The 22,331-nt window shown below is 46.3% G+C and overlaps 1 pseudogene; it reads left to right on the forward strand.

Annotated features, from left to right (window-relative positions):
* The first annotated feature begins 21,350 nt into the window (after positions 1–21,350).
* Positions 21,351–21,469, forward strand: LOC146024954 (5S ribosomal RNA; annotated as a pseudogene).
* The last annotated feature ends 862 nt before the right edge of the window (positions 21,470–22,331 follow it).

Raw genomic sequence — 22,331 nt, forward strand, 5'->3', positions numbered from 1 at the left:
TCATCAATGGGTATCCATGGGTAAACGCATGTGCAGTCTATCAGATCTGAATTAGGTCCATTGATCCTATTGCAGAGGATCCCAAGGGAAGACGAGACAGAGCGAAAGAACACTTTTCCAGTGTATGAGAACGTTTGACTTATTTGTTATTGAAGGAAATCGAGACAAGCTCGGAACCGCTTCAAGCATCGAGATTCTCTACTGCTGCTGCGTGGGACTGAGAGTCGGTATAATGGGTACAAGCAGGGGCTGAAGGAGAACCACTTCCTGAGACTTTACTGGAACTTCTGGTTAAACCACCGAATGGTTACCCGTGCGGCGGCTACATGATTGTATAATAGCTGTAACATCACCAAGGCCCACCCTAGTTATTGCTAAGTACAGAGTCCGTGCACAGTTTTGAAGAATGAGAATATAAAATTGAGGCCATTATAGCCTGAGTCACAGTGGAGTTATTTGCCACTGAGCATGCTCCAAAGCCGCACTGCGCACGTCCAGTTACTGATTAGCTGCAGCACAGCACATATAACTGCAAAGTGAGGGGTAGATTTATCAAACAGCGCTATGGGGCATATGCGCTATCCCCGTGAGCTAAAGCAGGGGATAGCGCTTCTCCTCATATATCAAACCCGCTGTGCGGGTGCTGTAACGGCGGCGCTATGGGGAACGAGGGATAACGTTATATACGTTAGCTAACTGGGAGCCTGCCTAATATACCTTATTTATTAAGTTGCTGGATGGCCGCGCGCTCCTCTGTTTTTTGCATGGGCATATCGCCAGAATTATCTGGCGCTGCGGGTCTCTCCTGCTTTCTTCTTCGCCGCTTGCTGGTCTCTAGCGTCTGCATGAACATTACCCAGCGCATGCGCAGTTTGAATTTGCAGACGCCGGAGACCAGCAAGCGGAAAACTTCACATGCGCAGGGTAGACAAGGGGAGACCAAGGTATCCGGTGCATGCGCAGAAGACGCCGCCGGGCGCCTACAGAGCATTCGTTATGGGAGGAAGCGTATCCCCGGCAGGAGGGGATAACGCACTCCTATAACGTGCACACAAAGATTAATAGACTCAGGTGAAATTCAGGCTCACTTCACCACGATAAAGTGGTGAAGCGAACCTGCGCCCATAAGGAACGTTAGGGTACAATTGATAAATCTACCCCTAAGTGACAAGTAGTGTGAGGAGAAGGTAATGGGGGTGGCTAGGAAACCACCAGTGTTGGAACAGCTTTCCGTACAAACCAGAGTCAGTCACTGTCAGTCCTAGCAGATGGAGAGCCCTCAGTGCCTGAGGAGAACCGCTGTGTCTAAGATCGCATAGTCTCACTCAGAAGTCCGATGGCTGACCAATATATTTGCACACAGGTGTCGGATGTGAGAGGCTGGCAGTGGCACAAGGCGGTGTATGGGCCACTTACATATTTTTGCATATGCACAGTGAGTAAATTGCATTTGCATGCATCCCTGAATTAGCCCCAGAGTGCCAGAAGACATTTATTCTTTGGAGACGGTTTGCTTTAAGTAAGGGTGGACTGGTTTGTTTTATTCTTACAGAGAAGTTTGATCTTTGCACCACCATGGAACTGGCAGAGCTAGTGACCTGTCCTTGTACCTACAGTAATACTGAACAAGATGCACTTTGCTCTGCTACAGGGAATAAGATGTACTTCAAGTATTATAACAAAAAGTGCCGTAGCCAAGATTGGGTCCAATTCAGGCTCATTTGCAGCTCTGAAAATCTGTACTTCTTTATCTATTAAGGGTTTCTTATATAGCGCAGCATATTCCAGTGCAAACGCCAGATTTCTAGAGGGGGGTTTCCAAATGCAGTCCATAATCTCTCAAACTGCAGAGCGTTGAAGCCAGTACGGAAGTCTGGCGGTAATGACACTGGAAATGCATGTACACATTGGTCTTTTTATACACTGGATACTGTATGAGATACAGTTTTAATATTTGGTCTATAGAATGGGCTGTATCAAACATTTTTTTTTTTTTAATCATGTATTTTTATTGAATTTTTCAAAGGTACATGTATTACACATGCTTAAACATGCAAAAAAAGAAAATAACATGTAAAGAAATTAATAAAGAAAAGAAAACTTAAACATTACATGTGTGTTGCATCATTCCATAAATATTGTATCATATATTCACAGATGTGTTTACAGCAGGCATGTCCAACCTGCGGCCCTCCAGATGTGCTAAAACTACACATCCCAGCATGCCTTGCCACAATTTGGCTATTAGGGAATGCTATAATGATGGCAATGCATGCTGGGATGTGTAGTTTTAGCACATCTGGAGGGCCGCAGGTTGGACATGCCTGGTTTACAGCTAGGCCCATACACACTAGTAGACTTTCATTTAAAAAGACTTTGCCAAAATCTTTGATAGATATATCTTTCACCAAAGTAGTGCGTACACACTTGACTATTTTCCTCAAAGAGCGAGAGATTTTCAGGAGGCGAAAGACTTTGCTAAAAATCTTTCATATACAAGGCTATTTACATAATGGGCTGGGTTTGAATTCCAAGGGTGGGAGCAGGGTCCATTTTAATCAGTGCATTCCTGTTCTTGGTGCCTGATTCAGAACTGATTGCTGGCAAAATCCCGCCCGTGTGCACGGCAAACATTTTATTTGTAGCCGTGCACATAGGGAGAAAATTATTCACACCATCATGTCCATTACACATTATACCACATACTAGAATGCCCATTACACAAAATGCCACACACCATTGGGTAATCGGCAGTGGGTGATAGTGATGGATAGTGGGTGACAGCAGTGTAAGGGTGGTGGATGAGGGTGACGGGCAGTGGGTGATAGTGACAGATAGCGGGTGACAGCAGCATGAGGGTAATGGGCAGTGGGTGATAGCGATGGATAGTGGGTGATAGCGATGGATAGTGGGTGACGGCAGCATAAGGGCGACATCGGTGTGAGGGTGACGAGCAGTGAGTGATAGTAATGGATAGTGGGTGACAGCAGCATGAGGGTGGTGGATGAGGGTGACGGGCAGTGGGTGACAGCAGCGTGAGGGTGATGGGCAGTGAGTGATGGATTGTGGGTGACGGCAGCGTAAGGGTGGCCGGTGATGGTGACGGATAGTGTACTGGCTGGGGGGTCATATGCCATCCTGCCACCCGACACAGTCCGCTACTGGAACTTGGGCCCCTAGGATTATGGGGCCCTAGGGCAACTGCCCATCAAGCCCTTGCATTAAGATGTCCCTGAATATATACATTGCTGGCCTGTGCCAGCAATGTATATATTACTTGCTAATACGTAATCATTGGTGCCCTGTGGCACCAATAATATATACATTGCTGGTCTGTGCCAGCAATGTACATATAACTGGCTTATTAATAACATTGGTGCCCAGTGGTGTCAGTAATATATACATTGCTGGCATGTGCCATCAATGTATATATTAATGGATTATTAATAACATTGGTGCCCAGTGGTGCCAGTAATATATACATTGCTGACCTGTGCCAGCAATGTATATATTACTGCATTATAAACATTATTGGTGGCCAGTGGTGCCATCAATATACACATTGCTGGCATGTGCCAGCAATGTATATATTAATGGATTATTAATAACATTGGTGCCCAGTGGTGCCAGTAATATATACATTCCTGACCTGTGCCAGCAATGTATATATTACTGGCTTACTAATAACATTGGTGCCCAGTGGTGCCAGTAATATATACATTGCTGACCTGTGCCAGCAATGTATATATTACTGCATTATAAATATCATTGGTGCCCAGTGGTGGCAGAAATATATACATTGCTGGCATGTGCCAGCAATGTATATATCACTGCCTTTAACATTGGTGGTCAGCGGAGGAGCAGGGAGGATGCAGCCAGTGGGCTGTGGGCGGGGCGTTCGGCTGGGGGGGCGGGGCGCTCCGACGTGCTGCTGTGTACTGTAGCCGGGAGGAGGGGGAGAGGAGGCTGCGCTGCGTGCATATCTGCAGCCTGCGACCGGACAGCGTGGGAGCGAGGAGGGGTGAGTATAAGCAGGGGGAGGGAGCGGGCGGTCAGCTGGGCTGAAAGTCTGTGATCATTCAGCCCGGCTGCCGTACACATTTAGCGATGATGGCTAAAAAAACAGCCATCATCGCTAGATGTGCTGGTAAAACCAGCAGACTTCCCACCTCGCTAGCGATGATGCGGGAGCGCGCATCATCGCTAGTCGGGATCTCTGGCCCATACACACTAGGCGATTTTCAGCTGAAAATCGTCAAGTGTGTATGGGCCTTTAGTATTAGTCAGCAGGGCTCATAGGTAGTTCACATGGAGATAACAAGATAAGAGGTGAGTTCATGGGGGACAAGCGGACAGGTCCTGGGCACAGACATTAAGCCATCACTTCCAGACATACGCGCAGTTCTAGTGAATTACATGCCGGGGTCCTGTAAATACAACGCAGAGGTCTGCCATAGGCTCCAGACTTTACTTAATTTCCCCAGACAATTCCGTTTAGTATACATGAAGCGCTCATGTGATACAGTAGTGTTAACTAGCGCCACCCACATATTGGAAGACGGAGGGGCAGGGCTCATCCAAGCTCTAGCAATGCACACACGGGCCAGGGTAAAAAGATTATTAACATAAATTCTGTGATACTTAGGGAAAAGCTCCTCCAGCTCCAAACCAAAGATACAGATGCGAGGGCCAGCAAGTGGGACCTGCACACCCGTATCTCGGTCACTAGCCAAAACGGTTTCCCAGAAAGAGTACACCCGCGGGCACTGCCACAGCAGATGCCAGAAGTCAGCATCTGGGCCCTGACATTTAGGACAGGCGTCAGACCCGGTGCCACCCATCTGCACCAGCCTATGGGGGGTCCAATAAACTCGGTGCAGGATGTACAACTGAATCTGCTGGTACCTGGCAAACGCCGTGGCACCCCTAGGGGAGCTCAGCATGTGAGACCAGTCTTCGTCTTCAATGGGCCCCATATCCACCACCCATCTAGCTCGCAGAGCATTCAGCTGGTCCACACCAGAAAAGGTGAGGAGAGGAGAGTACAGAGCAGAAACCCTCCTCCTATCTGGGAGCTTACGGATCATCGTGCGTACTGGACATTCAGCAAGTTCAGGTACATTCCCCCTCCATTGCGCACCTATTGCGTGCCTGAGCTGGAGGTATTTATAGAAGTAGTGACGTGGTCTCCCGTTAAAAATCCCAGGGATTAAAACACCGATCCAAAAACTCATATGGTTTATCCCGAGTGCAGCGAAAATAAAAATAGCTACTCATTGGAAAACAAATAGGACCCCAACTATGGCAGCAATAAAAGAGATGGTGTGGCATCTTTACCAAATGGAATATCTATCTGGCATAGTCGAGGAGAAAATGGACCTGTTCAGGGAAGTTTGGACGTTGTGGGCAGAATTCCACAACTCCATAATTTAATGAGATTAAAGCGGTAGGGAGACTTTAAGCGGTGGTTAATAGTTCAAGGCGAGGAGACCAATGGTAGAAATGTATCAGAATAGTCGAGATCAAAGAAACACCCTCCCCCCCCCCCCCCCCCCCCCCACAACCGCATCAACCCCTTTTTTCCCTTTACTCTTTCCCCTACCTCATCCCAGTTGGTTATATGTGATGAACCCAGCTCATACAGTATAGAAGAGCAATACCAACCAGATGAAAGGGATTTACGTGTGTCAAGAAGGAGATATTAACTGACAGAAACACACTGAGTGTGTCACCCTATTTTATGGGTACTGCAAGTGTCTCATAATGAAATAAAATAAGTATACGTAAAGGAAAAAGAAAGGGAGATGGAGAAAAATTCAAAATTACCCTGAGTGTTCCCCCTTGTCTGGTGTTAATGTTGTCTTATGTCTTTGTCTTTGTTTTATAACAGTAGGGTTTAGGTAGGGAAAAGGGATGGTATCTAGGCATATCGGCCTATAACATGGTGATAAATTCGAATATTGTAAATAAGGGGAGATAAGAGAGTGAGGTAGAGAGCGGAAAGAAAAGAAAGTGTTAAAAATAAGAATATGAAATGTTGAGAGGTTGGATAGATACGTCAAAATTATACCCCAAAAGTAATCCTATATAAAACTGTATGTCGATAAATGATGATAGATAAGGATGAATACCTATGTATACTCGTACTGATTGTGTCTTTGGTATATATTTTTTTTTTTTATGTCTAAATGAAAAGAAAATGTCAATAAAAAAGATTGTTAAAAAAAAAAAAAGAAGTAGTGACGTGGTACTGCATACATAGTCACAATTTGTTCAAAGGAGTCAAGTATTCCATCCTGAAAAAGGTGGCCCATCTCGGAAACCCCAAAAGGCGCCCAGTCCGGACCGGCCCCTAGTTTGTGAAGCTCGGGAAAGTCCTTATTCCTCCAGATAGGAGAACTAGAGTCCACCACTGGGTTACCTCGTATGGCCCCTACCGCCACCCACACTCTATGGGCCTGTTGCAGAAGGGGGGAAAGTGCTGCCAGGGGGATTCGTGCTAGCAAAAATTGCAAGGGTGAAAAAAGTAAACCCGCCTTACATAAAAGTGCAATAGGTAAGTTTCCATAGTGCGCCGGTGTTACCCATTCCACTAATTGGGCCAACTGGGCCGCCAGGTAGTATAATCGTAGATCGGGGAGTGCCAAGCCTCCATCATATCGAGACCTGCATAGGGTTTTGGCTGCTATTCGCGAGCGTTTGCCTCCCCATATAAAGGAGACAATATGCCGAGTGATAAACTGAAATTGGGAGATTGGGATATACACGGGTGTATTCTGAAGAATATATAAGAATTTTGGTTGGACTGTCATTTTAATGAGGTTCACTCTGCCAGTCACCGATAGGGGAAGCGTCTGCCATACACGGGCCCTCTGACGTAGCGAGTCAATTTGTGGGGTCAAGTTCAATGTAAAATCAGTAGGGGAATGGGAAACCTGTATGCCCAGATATTTAAATTGTGTGCACCAGCGTACAGGGCAACTATATGATGAGGGTTGTTGTGTGGTAGGGAGCAAGGGGAACACAACCGACTTATCCTAGTTTATCCCCACCCCAGAGAAACGGGCATATTCCGTCATCAGGGCAAGGAGTGCTGGGAGGGAGGAAGCCATGTCAGTCAAATACAGGATCATATCATCAGCATACAGCCCAATTTTTTCCTCGCTGTTCCCGATCTGAAATCCCTTAATCAGTGGGGAAGCCCTTACATGGCATGCCAATTTTTCCACCGCAAGAGCAAAAAGCAGGGGAGACAGGGGGCACCCCTGCCTGGTTCCCCTCCCCAAGTCAAAGGCTGTGGTGAATCCATTAACCATTATCCGGGCGGCTGGACCGGAGTATAACAACTTAATCCATGCCAAAAAATTTGGTCCTATCTCAACTTTTCCCAACACATCCCATAAGTAGACCCACTCCACTGAATCAAAAGCGCGAGCCGCATCTAATGAGACTATGACCGCGTCGTCCATTCCCTCCCTAGCCCACTGTAGGTAAGTAAAGAGGCGGCGTAGGTTGAGAGTCGTCGATCTACCAGGCATAAAGTCAGTTTGGTCAGCATGCACCAATTCTAATACAACCGCATTTAAACGCACAGCCAGTAATTTAGCCAGTATCTTGATGTTAGTAGATAGTAAGGAAATGGGCCGGTAGGAGTCGGGAGATAATGGGTCTTTACCAGGTTTTGGAATAAGGACTTTCAACGCCTCCGCCATAGAGGGAGGCAGGGAACCCTGCTCCAACAGATTATTAAAAAGGGACAGTAGTTTGGGGGCAAAAAAGGTTATATGGGTTTTATATAGTTCAATAGGGAGTCCATCCACTCCCGGAGCTTTAGAGTTGGGGAAGGCTTTAATTGCCCCCTCCACCTTTTTCAGCGTAAAAGGGGCATCCAAGAAGCATCTAGAGTCAGCACTTAAATTGGGGACAGTGATATTATTCAGATATTCAGTCAGTTCCGCAGAAGTGTAGGTTACCCGGGATCTGTACACTCCCTTAAAATGATTATAAAAGGAGGTTGCCACCTGAAGGGTCCCGGTGCATATCACCCCATCCTCCTGTCACACACTGTGCACAATGGTAGGGGGAAGGTTCTCCATGGCCAGGTAAGCTAGAAATTTACCCGATCTGTCACCCTGAGTATAGAAATCATGGGATTGAAACAGAAGGCGCCGTTTAGATTTGTCCAGTAGCAGCTCAGCCCACTGTTTATGAACAATGAGCCACTCCACTCGGTCCGCTGCAAGCCCAGAGGTCAAATATTTTTGTTCAAGCTCTGTACTCTGCCCTCCAACTCAGCCTCAGCCCTGCGGCTAAAGACCTTTAACTGAGCAACACGGGAAATCAGCGAGCCACGAAGAAATGCCTTAAACGCATCCCATACCAAGGAGGCATTATCCTCCACAGGGTTATTAACAAAAAATTCTTCCCACATTGCCAGCAGCTCGGAAGCCGCCCCCATCTGTGTCAGCCAAAAAGGATTAAAACGCCAAAATTTAGCTCCCCTAGGACACTCTAACTCCACTGAAAGACATACAGGAGAGTGATCAGAGACACCTCGGGGTAAATACTCAATGGCAGTCACAGAGGGGATCAACCATCTAGAAATCAGGGCCATATCAATACGGGAAAAAACTCCATGAGTACTCGAGAAGCATGAAAAACATCTGGTTGTTGGAAACCTGAGTCTCCAAACATCCACCAAACCCACCTCCGCAACAAGGCGAGCAAAGGGTAGCCCCACTTCACCCTCCCCCGAGGGTAGGCCTCCATCTATCCAAAGATTCATCCATGACAGCATTAAAGTCCCCCACACATATAACTGGATATGAGGGGAAATCTTGCATAAAAGTACACGCCTTATTGATTATAGTGGGCTGATAGGGAGGGGGATTATAGACGGCTAACAGCACGGCGGGGGAGTCGTGTAGGGTGCCCGCCAAAAATATATAACAGCCCCTAGGGTCTATTTGGACTTTTTGACATGGGTGACATTCTATGGGATGAGATTTGTGTTTTTTGGCGTTAATTAGTAAACAAAATGGCGACATCGCATTTTTCCGTCAAATCGCCTATTTAATAGGATGCGCTAAGGGACTGAAATCGCATATTATGTGCGTTAAAGCATGCGGACCAAAAGTGCGTGATAAATTCGCATTTATATCGCATCCAGATGTTTTCGTACAGAAAAGTATACAAATCGCTTATTTAATGCATTGCGTTTTCGCAAATCGCACTTTTTAGGTGTCTAATAATCGCACTTATTTCAGACCAGGTTCGGTTTGGCGAATTGGCCCAGAACTCACTTTGGTCAAGTGCACACATGGTTAATTTCAGCACAGGTGCCCTCATTTTCACTCAGAAACACCCCTACATAAACCCCAACATCATTAAGGACACCTGTGAGGGTTTGAGAGATGGAGATTTTGCAGAGTGGTTTGGAGTTGCTTATTTGTGATGTGGCCCATTTGGAGGAGCTGCGCAGCAGGGAGGAAGCTGCGCGCCAGATCCAGGTAGCCCCCCGACTACTGCGTACCCCACGTATGTATCGTGCTCGGCTGTACCTGGACTCCCTCTCGGATCAACAGGTTGTGGGGATGTTTAGGCTGAACCGCATTAACCTGTTGGACTTATATGAGCAGGTGAGAGATGATTTGGACCCTTTTGGGGGAGGCAACTATGCAGTGTCTGGGCTGCACAAATTAATGTGTGCCCTCTACTATTTGGCCACAGGCTCCACTCAGTCTGTGACCTCATGGTCCTTGGGGGTATCACAGGCCACTTTCTCTAAGCATTTTACTCAAGTGTTACTTGCTTTAAAGAAGTTGTGGCGGACATACATCAGATTCCCCAGTTCTGAGTTGGAGTGGCAGGACCACAAGTTGGCTTTCTATAGACTCTCAGCATTCCCTCACGTGCTGGGAGCTATAGACTGCACACACATTGGGATTAGGGCACCGCACGTGCGGGGCCACGTCTACGTCAATAGGCGTGGGCGGCACTCCCTGAACGTACAGGTTGTTTCCAATGCTCACCTCAAAATCCTGAGTGTTGTTGCAGGCTTTCCTCAATATCCCTGGAACCAATTAACCCATATGGATCAGATTATAGGCCCAGCGATTTGGGTTCGACTGAGATCAATCTATCTCGAGTTTGTGTGATGATGTAGGGCGAACTGGCAGCCGTTGAACTGGGTGGGGGTCGGAATTAGCGGGTCCCATGTTATCCTATAGGGAAAACGTTCCAGCTTTGCCTGGCAGTATCTCCGGTTCCCAGGGGGCTAGAGTCACGGGGCTGGGCTCGTTGGAAAGCCTCATCCCTCAGCTACAAAATGGGCTAATGGGTGGTCCTGTGCACCCCCGGACCACCCCCTAGATTCGCCTATGCTCATCTGGACACCATACAAAGGCGGACACCGTGCTCCAAGACACCGCTGGTAACAACATCTAAACCAGTGAGGTCATCCTCTTGGGCACGGAAGCCATATCGTATTCATTGCTGGACATGTACTGGTCATATCGCCACAGTAACATCCCTCCGGTGTTTGAGATACTCACCATCTGTCTCACACCCGTCAATAGAGGACTAATTCCATCCTGCGATCCCTGACTCCTCCAGCGGCATATCAAGCAGCCGCATACATCGTGAGGATTTTCCAGCTACAATACCACTCCTCAAAAAGGATTCAGAACTTCTTGCTGGTAAAGTGCACTTACCTGCTCTCCACAATTAAGTGATCACACTATTTTTTCACCTCATAAATGTCCACTGAGGCGGGATATCTTTTTTATACTTGAATTCATTAACTCCAATTTACTTTTATTCCCCACCTTTCCTATTTTATTAAGTTGTATTTGTTATTGTTTTATTCATACGAATGTATAATTGTATTTATATGCATTTTAAAACAGTAAAATTTATACCTTTCATACGCAATTTGGTATATTCATTGACATAAGCGCTGCCTTAACTCGCCTTGTGCGAGTATTTTTTTATTTTCTACCAGTGGGGAGTGACTACCCTCACACCCAGGCAGCTGCGTATATTGAAGGATCAGCTCATTGTCAAAGCGCCTGATTATTCCCAGTGAATTTTCCTTTTTCTGTTTTTTTTTTGCCCATTCATTATTGCGTTTTGCAGTAGAAGCTCCACAGCCGTAACCCGCATTAACCCTTTGAGTGCCAAGTGAATTTATATGACAAATGTGAGCGACGCTGGCATTTGTAGTGGTTCTTTTGAGCATCTCTCACAGATGTTGACACTCAATGGGGTGAAGTACAACAAGGATGTCCTCACAGGTATCCTTCATTTTGTGATGGGAAGACTCGGGGTGCCCCCCCCAGATCTCAAGGCAGCGGCATAAAGTCCCGCTGTCTGGCAGTATTCTTCATATAGAGAAACGTCTCTTTCCGCTCCATTGTGACAAATGTCAGGTAACATCAGCGGTGTAGCTAGGTGCCATGGTGCCCGGAGCAAGGTCATATTTCGCCCCCCCCCCCCCCCCCCGGGGGTAATGAATTGGGGGCGTGGCTAACATGTGTTGGCATGTTACATTTGAAATATATGACACTGTGGCAGAATCTGCTGCACTATATAAGACGCTGTAACGGAATCTGCTGCGCTATATAAGACACTGTAATGGAATCTGCTGCGCTATATAAGACGCTGTAACGGAATCTGCTGCGCTATATAAGACGCTGTAACGGAATCTGCTGCGCTATATAAGACGCTGTAACGGAATCTGCTGCGCTATATAAGACGCTGTAACGGAATCTGCTGCGCTATATAAGACGCTGTAACGGAATCTGCTGCGCTATATAAGACACTGTAATGGAATCTGCTGCGCTATATAAGACGCTGTAACGGAATCTGCTGCGCTATATAAGACGCTGTAACGGAATCTGCTGCGCTATATAAGACGCTGTAACGGAATCTGCTGCGCTATATAAGACGCTGTAACGGAATCTGCTGCGCTATATAAGACACTGTAATGGAATCTGCTGCGCTATATAAGACGCTGTAACGGAATCTGCTGCGCTATATAAGACGCTGTAACGGAATCTGCTGCGCTATATAAGACGCTGTAACGGAATCTGCTGCGCTATATAAGACGCTGTAACGGAATCTGCTGCGCTATATAAGACGCTGTAACGGAATCTGCTGCGCTATATAAGACACTGTAATGGAATCTGCTGCGCTATATAAGACGCTGTAACGGAATCTGCTGCGCTATATAAGACGCTGTAACGGAATCTGCTGCGCTATATAAGACACTGTAACGGAATCTGCTGCGCTATATAAGACGCTGTAACGGAATCTGCTGCGCTATATAAGACACTGTAACGGAATCTGCTGCGCTATATAAGACGCTGTAACGGAATCTGCTGCGCTATATAAGACACTGTAACGGAATCTGCTGCGCTATATAAGGTGCTGTAACGGAATCTGCTGCACTATATAAGAATCTGTAACGGAATCTGCTGCGCTATATAACAACCTGTAACGGAATCTGCTGCGCAATATAACAATCTGTAACGGATTTGGCTGCGCTATATAACAATCTGTAATGGAATCTGCTGCGCTATATAAGACACTGTAATGGAATCTGCTGCACTATATAAGACACTGTAACGGAATCTGCTGCGCTATATAAGACACTGTAACGGAATCTGCTGCGCTATATAAGACGCTGTAACGGATTCTGCTGCGCTACATAAGACAGTGTAACGGAATCTGCTGCGCTATATAAGACACTTTATAAGACACTGTAATGTAATCTGCTGCGCTATATAAGACACTGTAACGGAATCTGCTGCGCTATATAAGACGCTGTAACGGAATCTGCTGCGCTATATAAGACGCTGTAACGGAATCTGCTGCGCTATATAAGACACTGTAACGGAATCTGCTGCGCTATATAAGACGCTGTAACGGAATCTGCTGCGCTATATAAGACGCTGTAACAGAATCTGCTGCGCTATATAAGACACTAACGGAATCTGCTGCGCTATATAAGACACTGTAACGGAATCTGCTGCGCTATACAAGACGCTGTAACAGAATCTGCTGCGCTATATAAGACGCTGTAACGGAATCTGCTGCGCTATATAAGACACTATAACGGAATCTGCTGCGCTATATAAGACACTGTAACGGAATCTGACGCGCTATATAAGACGCTGTAACGGAATCTGCTGCGCTATGTAAGACACTGTAACGGAATCTGCCGCGCTATATAAGACACTGTAACGGAATCTGCTGCGCTATAGAAGACACTGTAACGGAATCTGCTGCGCTATATAAGACACTGTAATGGAATCTGCTGCGCTATATAAGACGCTGTAACGGAATCTGCTGCGCTATATAAGACACTGTAATGGAATCTGCTGCGCTATAGAAGACACTGTAATGGAATCTGCTGCGCTATATAAGACGCTGTAACGGAATCTGCTGCGCTATATAAGACGCTGTAACGGAATCTGCTGCGCTATATAAGACGCTGTAACGGAATCTGCTGCGCTATATAAGACGCTGTAACGGAATCTGCTGCGCTATATAAGACGCTGTAACGGAATCTGCTGCGCTATATAAGACACTGTAATGGAATCTGCTGCGCTATATAAGACGCTGTAACGGAATCTGCTGCGCTATATAAGACGCTGTAACGGAATCTGCTGCGCTATATAAGACACTGTAACGGAATCTGCTGCGCTATATAAGACGCTGTAACGGAATCTGCTGCGCTATATAAGACACTGTAACGGAATCTGCTGCGCTATATAAGACGCTGTAACGGAATCTGCTGCGCTATATAAGACACTGTAACGGAATCTGCTGCGCTATATAAGGTGCTGTAACGGAATCTGCTGCACTATATAAGAATCTGTAACGGAATCTGCTGCGCTATATAACAACCTGTAACGGAATCTGCTGCGCAATATAACAATCTGTAACGGATTTGGCTGCGCTATATAACAATCTGTAATGGAATCTGCTGCGCTATATAAGACACTGTAATGGAATCTGCTGCACTATATAAGACACTGTAACGGAATCTGCTGCGCTATATAAGACGCTGTAACGGAATCTGCTGCGCTATATAAGACGCTGTAACGGATTCTGCTGCGCTACATAAGACAGTGTAACGGAATCTGCTGCGCTATATAAGACACTTTATAAGACACTGTAATGTAATCTGCTGCGCTATATAAGACACTGTAACGGAATCTGCTGCGCTATATAAGACGCTGTAACGGAATCTGCTGCGCTATATAAGACGCTGTAACGGAATCTGCTGCGCTATATAAGACACTGTAACGGAATCTGCTGCGCTATATAAGACGCTGTAACGGAATCTGCTGCGCTATATAAGACGCTGTAACAGAATCTGCTGCGCTATATAAGACACTAACGGAATCTGCTGCGCTATATAAGACACTGTAACGGAATCTGCTGCGCTATACAAGACGCTGTAACAGAATCTGCTGCGCTATATAAGACGCTGTAACGGAATCTGCTGCGCTATATAAGACACTATAACGGAATATGCTGCGCTATATAAGACACTGTAACGGAATCTGACGCGCTATATAAGACGCTGTAACGGAATCTGCTGCGCTATGTAAGACACTGTAACGGAATCTGCCGCGCTATATAAGACACTGTAACGGAATCTGCTGCGCTATAGAAGACACTGTAACGGAATCTGCTGCGCTATATAAGACACTGTAATGGAATCTGCTGCGCTATATAAGACGCTGTAACGGAATCTGCTGCGCTATATAAGACACTGTAATGGAATCTGCTGCGCTATAGAAGACACTGTAACGGAATCTACTGCGCTATATAAGACACTGTAATGGAATCTGCTGCGCTATATAAGAAACTGTAACGGAATCTGCTGCGCTATATAAGACACTGTAACGGAATCTGCTGCGCTATATAAGACGCTGTAACGGAATCTGCTGCGCTATATAAGACGCTGTAACGGAATCTGCTGCGCTATATAAGACGCTGTAACGGAATCTGCTGCGCTATATAAGACGCTGTAACGGAATTTGCTGCGCTATATAAGACGCTGTAACGGAAACTGCTGCGCTATATAAGACACATATGAGAGATTTACCCCCCTCCCTCTCCCCCACAAATCCCCCAAACCCCATGATCAGTCCCATAATTATTTATGTTTAGTAAATGCGCTATATAAGACACTGTAACGGAATCTGCTGCGCTATATAAGACGCTGTAACGGAATCTGCTGCGCTATATAAGACGCTGTAACGGAATCTGCTGCGCTATATAAGACGCTGTAACGGAATCTGCTGCGCTATATAAGACACTGTAATGGAATCTGCTGCGCTATATAAGACGCTGTAACGGAATCTGCTGCGCTATATAAGACGCTGTAACGGAATCTGCTGCGCTATATAAGACACTGTAACGGAATCTGCTGCGCTATATAAGACGCTGTAACGGAATCTGCTGCGCTATATAAGACACTGTAATGGAATCTGCTGCGCTATATAAGACGCTGTAACGGAATCTGCTGCGCTATATAAGACGCTGTAACGGAATCTGCTGCGCTATATAAGACGCTGTAACGGAATCTGCTGCGCTATATAAGACGCTGTAACGGAATCTGCTGCGCTATATAAGACGCTGTAACGGAATCTGCTGCGCTATATAAGACACTGTAATGGAATCTGCTGCGCTATATAAGACGCTGTAACGGAATCTGCTGCGCTATATAAGACGCTGTAACGGAATCTGCTGCGCTATATAAGACACTGTAACGGAATCTGCTGCGCTATAGAAGACGCTGTAACGGAATCTGCTGCGCTATATAAGACACTGTAACGGAATCTGCTGCGCTATATAAGACGCTGTAACGGAATCTGCTGCGCTATATAAGACACTGTAACGGAATCTGCTGCGCTATATAAGGTGCTGTAACGGAATCTGCTGCACTATATAAGAATCTGTAACGGAATCTGCTGCGCTATATAACAACCTGTAACGGAATCTGCTGCGCAATATAACAATCTGTAACGGATTTGGCTGCGCTATATAACAATCTGTAATGGAATCTGCTGCGCTATATAAGACACTGTAATGGAATCTGCTGCACTATATAAGACACTGTAACGGAATCTGCTGCGCTATATAAGACGCTGTAACGGAATCTGCTGCGCTATATAAGACGCTGTAACGGATTCTGCTGCGCTACATAAGACAGTGTAACGGAATCTGCTGCGCTATATAAGACACTTTATAAGACACTGTAATGTAATCTGCTGCGCTATATAAGACACTGTAACGGAATCTGCTGCGCTATATAAGACGCTGTAACGGAATCTGCTGCGCTATATAAGACGCTGTAACGGAATCTGCTGCGCTATATAAGACACTGTAACGGAATCTGCTGCGCTATATAAGACGCTGTAACGGAATCTGCTGCGCTATATAAGACGCTGTAACAGAATCTGCTGCGCTATATAAGACACTAACGGAATCTGCTGCGCTATATAAGACACTGTAACGGAATCTGCTGCGCTATACAAGACGCTGTAACAGAATCTGCTGCGCTATATAAGACGCTGTAACGGAATCTGCTGCGCTATATAAGACACTATAACGGAATCTGCTGCGCTATATAAGACACTGTAACGGAATCTGACGCGCTATATAAGACGCTGTAACGGAATCTGCTGCGCTATGTAAGACACTGTAACGGAATCTGCCGCGCTATATAAGACACTGTAACGGAATCTGTTGCGCTATAGAAGACACTGTAACGGAATCTGCTGCGCTATATAAGACACTGTAATGGAATCTGCTGCGCTATATAAGACGCTGTAACGGAATCTGCTGCGCTATATAAGACACTGTAATGGAATCTGCTGCGCTATAGAAGACACTGTAACGGAATCTACTGCGCTATATAAGACACTGTAATGGAATCTGCTGCGCTATATAAGAAACTGTAACGGAATCTGCTGCGCTATATAAGACACTGTAACGGAATCTGCTGCGCTATATAAGACGCTGTAACGGAATCTGCTGCGCTATATAAGACGCTGTAACGGAATCTGCTGCGCTATATAAGACGCTGTAACGGAATCTGCTGCGCTATATAAGACGCTGTAACGGAATTTGCTGCGCTATATAAGACGCTGTAACGGAAACTGCTGCGCTATATAAGACGCTGTAACGGAATCTGCTGCGCTATATAAGACGCTGTAACGGAATTTGCTGCGCTATATAAGACGCTGTAACGGAAACTGCTGCGCTATATAAGACACATATGAGAGATTTACCCCCCTCCCTCTCCCCCACAAATCCCCCAAACCCCATGATCAGTCCCATAATTATTTATGTTTAGTAAAAAACTAACATCCACCTTGAGTAGAGCAGGGTGGCAGCAGAAACCAGAGTGATCCCCCCCGGACCCCACCAAACCCCCAGACCCCATGATTATTTCCTTAATTCTTTATCTTTATTAAAAAAAAAAAAAAAAAATCTACCTTGAGGAGCACAGCACAGACATTCTGTGTAGACGAGGCAGGGGACTGGGAGGAGTCTTCCTTATTTCTGCTGCTCAGCGCTGCCCGGGAGCCGGCCCGAGCAGCAGCAGCAGCTTGGTTAGTGACTGGAGCAGGGAGTCACGTGACGTGACCCCATCGTTTTCGCGGCGGCATGACCAGGTGAGCAGGGCAGACAGGGGCAGGCGCCGGGCATAGCAGCCGCCGGCGCACGCTGCCCTGCGTGTGTGCGAAATGAATTATTGCACGGACGTCGGACTCCACTTCATTTGCGGAGGGGGGGCGGCGCCCTGCGCCCAAACTGCGCCCGGAGCGGGTGCTCCGGTGGCTCCGCCCTCCCTACGCCTCTGGGTAACATGAGGTGACTATCTGACAGACACATGTGTAGATTACAACCAAGGTAGTAGTCAAAAAGGCTCTTAATATGCACCATTAAATAAGCAGAAGGGGTTATATAGACAGTCAGAATTGGGCGTTATGTTGACAGTGAACATGTCAGAAAACAATGTCAACAGTCATTATGTTGACAGTCTCAATGTCAACATTACAAGTTTAAGGTTAAGATTAGAGTTATGGGGCCTGCACATGGGGGTCATTTTGTAAGCGATCTGATTTGACTAGATTGCATAGAAAATGACCCAAAATCGCTCCGTGTGTAGGGGCCATAAGAATGATGGTCAGTCTAGGTTTATACTCCATGCAGTATAAATGTAGTCAGATCGTCTCTCTGGAGAACATTGACCCTGGCAGATCGCTCAGCACACATTGCTGACACATCTCTATGTGCTGAGTGATCTACCATTGGTCAGATCGCTGGCGCACATCTCTCCATGTGTAGGCCCCATTAGGCTGAGGTTGGGGTAGATTTTGGGAGTTCTATTTTACCTGCCATGTTGCTATGGGTAACCAATCACAATGTAGCACATTCTAGAAGATAATGGATAGTATCTGATTGGTTGCCCATAGCAACATACCATATGAAATAGAACTCCCTTCTTGGTAAATTTCCCCCAAGGTCCAGGGGGCGTTCAAGGGAAATCGCATCCGACTTCAGGGTCAGACATATTGTTGTAGTGTATGAGGCCCTTTAGTGAATTTCCCTGTTGTGTGGTGAAGTAATGATTCTTAATACGATTGTTTCTGTCTAGTAATATAAGGTCATGTTGAATATTTCCTGTCTGTAAAGAAGAAATGTATATCTGACTCTGCATAACTGTATTCCATGTTCTCTGTATTCTGTGTCTCCCTAATCTACTGTCTGAGCGGTTTGATTGTTTTACTATAAATTGAGTCTATTGGTGACCAGCTTACTACTTTAGTGACTTATTATATGGTAACCAATAGAATATGCTGCGCTATATAAGAAACTATAAATAGGGGCGTGGCCAGGCAGCCATCAGGAGCAGACAAACCTTCCCTGGGCTCCCGCACAAACCTGCTCTCACCGAGTCCCTAGACGCCCCTGTCTTTATCCCTGACATACAGCAGGTCCCCCAGGGCTGCTCACCACCTGAGAGACAAACCGCGGAGGGCAGCGGAGTCGGGAAGCCCATCCAAGGGATTCTGCTGATTGCGGCCTATCCGCGGCGCTGAAGCTGGCGACTCGATTTCAGGCCGGGGATCGGGCTCCGTTGCGGGCGTCGACGCCGGAAATCTCACCAACATGCCCCGCTGACCTCCAGAGACCCCTCCGACCTCACCCGCCCCGCTGGAGACCACCCGCTAGCAGCTGGGGTGCCGGGGGACTATATTCCGGGTGGCGGCAGTTGGCGTCCTGCACGTGATGCCAGAGCCGCGGCCTGGATCTCACACACAGGCGGGACCTGGGCTCCGGACCTGCGGCTGCATGCCTGATCCGCACCCTGCAGACATTCTGGCTACTCTGACTGGGAACGCTGTGGTAAGAGCTCCTGCTTGGAGCTATATTCTTCTCCCCTGCCCCACCATTCTGCCTAGTAAGGGCGTCAGCCATCTTGGTGGGGGCATAGGGAATAATATATATTTGCTCTGCACCCTGGCTGTCCCCCTTGATCCCCCCTCTACCATACCACAGGATTGAATATCTTTTAGGAGCAGGGGAGGTGTAACCCACTTAAGGGTTGCCCCCCTAAACCTCACTGAGACCCAGTATGACTTGCCTGCTGCTCTACATATAACACTGCCCAGAACCTGCACACTGTGAGGCTGCCCCCCTCGCTATACACAGCTTGTCCAAATCATCTCTCTCCCTCTGTTAGGGAGAAGTGCTGTGTATACAAAGCAATGTAAAAGTACAATACTCTTACAAGACCTGCCTAGCATGGATATTCCCACTGCACACCTGAATGCTGACTTTTATTGCTTACTGCTGTAAAATGTAACTGTAAGACAACTAGCCTCGGATGCTATTGCGGATCCCTGCTGCACATCTTTATTGTTTCTTCCAGTGAAATGTGAACTATAACCAATTCTTATTAACGCTTGCAGCTTACTACCCGCTAATCCCTGCAGCTGCCTACATTTCTCAATTCTATCTGCCGGGACGGATGTATGGAAAAATATTTAGTACCACACTCAATGTCCTCTACAGGATCCTCCCGGGCCCCACCTACTGACTCCCAGTGTTGTTATTCCTCTGACTCTGATCGTTCTGTTACCCGCCTGACCTCACAAAACAAAAGATAGGCAACAAATACGCCCAGATCATCCAAAATGAAACCAGCTGATATTGCCGCAGTCATAGGTCCAATGCTGGATGAGAAACTAGCTGGTCTCAAGTCTTCTATAGATTCTACCCTTGCCCAGCTCACCCAGCACTCCCAACGCCTGGACACTGCAGAACAGAGAATCTCCTCCCTCGAGGATGACCTGCAAGCTGCACAAACCACAGTGGCATCGCATTCCAAGGAAATCCATGCCCTATCCGATAAATAAGACTATTTGGAAAATCGTAATCGTCGTAATAATTTGCGGGTGGTGGGCATACCGGAGTCAATCCGGGATCATGAACTCATGGATCTCCTGGCTTTCTGGTTACCAGAACAGCTGGCGTTGGACCTCAAAGGATCACCACTGGCGATTGAAAGGGCACACAGAATTGGCCCTGACAGACCTAACCCTACTGGTAGACCCCGCCCAGTCATCATGCGTATTCTGAACTACGCCGACAAGGTTAAAGTCTTGGAACACTACAGAAGAACCGACAGCATTACTTACAAGGGGGACTGTCTTCTCATCTTCCAAGACTTTTCTAATCTGGTGGCTTCTAGACACAGGGACTTTGCTCCTATTTGCAAGCATCTTATTGATTCTAAAATGAAGTTCTCTTTGCTTTACCCGGCTCGCCTTCATGTGTTTGGGGATGGCCAGGGCTCATTTCTCTATTCCTGAAACTTGAATGTGGTGTCTGGTGTCCCTGGGCGCTTGGAGGCCTACTAATGTTTGCTCTTGCATTTGGTTATTACTGAATATTTGCTGCAACATGTGTTTTTTCTTGCTGAATAGTTGTATTGTCTTAGCCGCAAAGTATCTGATAGGCTTCGATTCATGGTTTCATTGTTCTATTTGTTAATTTTAGTATTGCTCTATGTACCTGCCCGTTTTCTTGCCATATATGACTTACCACACTGTTTAGGCCCAATTCCAACTGGCAGATAAACAGTGTTGAGCCTCTTTAGTAGTTTAATTTGAGACCACCTTCTAATATCATGTCCTGTAGGTCTTTTTACATTACCAACACATGATTTTTTTCAGTAAGCCAATACAGTTAGGAAACTTTTTTATTAGCTTACCTGTAGATAGAAGTAGAAGAGGGCAAAAAAGTGCATGTGTCTCACATACAGCCATACTGCACTGGATAGGCCCAATCTTGTCTGGTCTTGGAAGCTAAGCAGTGTTGGGCCTGGTTAGTACTTGGGTGGGAGACCACATGGGAACACCAGGTGCTGTAGGTTTTTTTGGGCTAGGAGATAGCACCCACCGGTGAGCGCTAATTCATGCTGCAGACGGCTGAATATTGTTACTATGCCCCACCAACTATTTTCACAACCTTTTTTAACCCTTTCAGGTCCATCATCTAGTCAGGCTCAACAGCCATAGCGCGCTAGTAGTAGAGCCAGTGGTGAGCCACTTTACAATAAGAATATTAACATCAGTCAATGTAGACAATTTTTGAATAATAAAAAAAATTACAATTAATTTAAACATATAAAGCAGACTGAATTGAAAAAAATAAATTGGACTGTTAAGGGGGAGGGGCACCAAATTTCAATTTGCATCCAGGAAACTGGGATTAATTTCCGCCTCTGCTTGCGGGTGCTAGAAAGATAAAGCTTTATGGACTCCACCAGGAAATATGCTTTCTTCTAGGGAACCGGGATTATCAGCGAACAGTTTGTAGTCAGCCTAAATGCTACCATGACAGGGAGACAGTAACCGCTATAGTGGTTCTGCATAAGATGTATAAAGTCTAGAATGGGGACGTTGTCTGCAGCAACCAAACACCTATCTATCAATCAAATATCAACTACATTCCATAAAATGATAGGTAGAAGTTTGGTTGCTATGGGCAATTTCTGCACTCTAGGAGGTTCTATACAAAGTCCCCAAATTCTGGTTATAGCCCTGTCTCTGTACCTAATACAGGTTCTCCATTATACATATATCAAAGAGAATGAGCTGCAAATAGCAACGAATGAGTATAAACGCTCAGCCTGTGCTCCACAAAAAAGAGACATAATTGCTGCAGGGGGGAAGGCAGGTAGGGTAGGTGCCAGCTTAAAGCAAGAGGGAAGATAAGGTGAAGAACAAAAGGTA

The sequence above is a fragment of the Crinia signifera genome, chromosome 7 (assembly GCF_055691185.1).
Source record: "Crinia signifera chromosome 7, ASM5569118v1, whole genome shotgun sequence".
Classification (NCBI taxonomy): domain Eukaryota; kingdom Metazoa; phylum Chordata; class Amphibia; order Anura; family Myobatrachidae; genus Crinia; species Crinia signifera.